The sequence below is a fragment of the Photinus pyralis genome, unplaced genomic scaffold (assembly GCF_008802855.1).
Source record: "Photinus pyralis isolate 1611_PpyrPB1 unplaced genomic scaffold, Ppyr1.3 Ppyr1.4_LG4, whole genome shotgun sequence".
Lineage (NCBI taxonomy): Eukaryota > Metazoa > Arthropoda > Insecta > Coleoptera > Lampyridae > Photinus > Photinus pyralis.
In genome coordinates, this window is record NW_022170511.1 from 30847754 (window position 1) to 30848765 (window position 1012).

A 1012-nucleotide genomic window follows, 5' to 3' on the forward strand; every position below is an offset into this window, starting at 1 on the left:
AACCGTCTATAATTACAAGCCGTGCTGAGAATTATGGCAACACTGCATGGTAGGCCGATTTCCTAATTCAACTTGGCAGATTTCAGGTGTATTTTATACGTGTTTTGGGTGTAATATTCCTATGTACCTGTTTTAACAGAGTGAGATTGCGGCAATTTGTGTTACTCTGTATGGAATCATGATACTATAATAATTATTATAGTATCATGGTATGGAATGAACAGAAATTATTATTCAGGTAAGTTGCTAAACGAAATACATCGATTTGTTGTCATAACCTCTAAAGCAGGCCACTCCTTGCTGGACCCTTTTCAAGCACTTGTATTTGTTCAAAGTACCTGTACAAGCTCAAATATGACCTACACACTACGTGGTGCGTAAGTACGGTAAGTGTTTATCGTGAAAAAATACAATTAGTTTGTATTTCAGGTATTCTAGCACGGACATGTCAAATCGATTTTCTGAAGGAACCTTTCAACTTATCCCCAAGAGTTCATGGTACGGGAATTTGAAGTCTACGGGGCTCCCCTCTTTAAAAGCTTCGTACCTAGATCCACTGGAGTAGCGACTGGCTTAAAATCTGCCATTCCGAATCACACCTGGTCGTTGATAAAACCTCGCTGATGCGCAGCGATTTACTGTCATTTTACCGAAATTAAGTGCTCAAGCGTGTGCTTCATCTCGACCTCTTTCGACAGAAGTTCACCAATTTCGGAGATCTCGATGGAAAACACATTATGATGCAGTTACCAATTTACAGCGTTCCGAATTTTAAAGTCAAATAAAAATGTTATTATCCATTTTTGTAAATAAATAAAATATATGTACAATTATAAGCTGCCTAAGTATCTTTCTTCTGTATTAAAACCACCATGGCGAAACACAGGAAAGAGAAAGAATGCAATTTTTGAAGGGTAACAAGACTCCATTAAAACCTATATCGGCCCACCGATTGACTTTCGGACAACGTTGCCAAACTTCTCAGCATGGCTTGTAATTATAGACGGCTGTG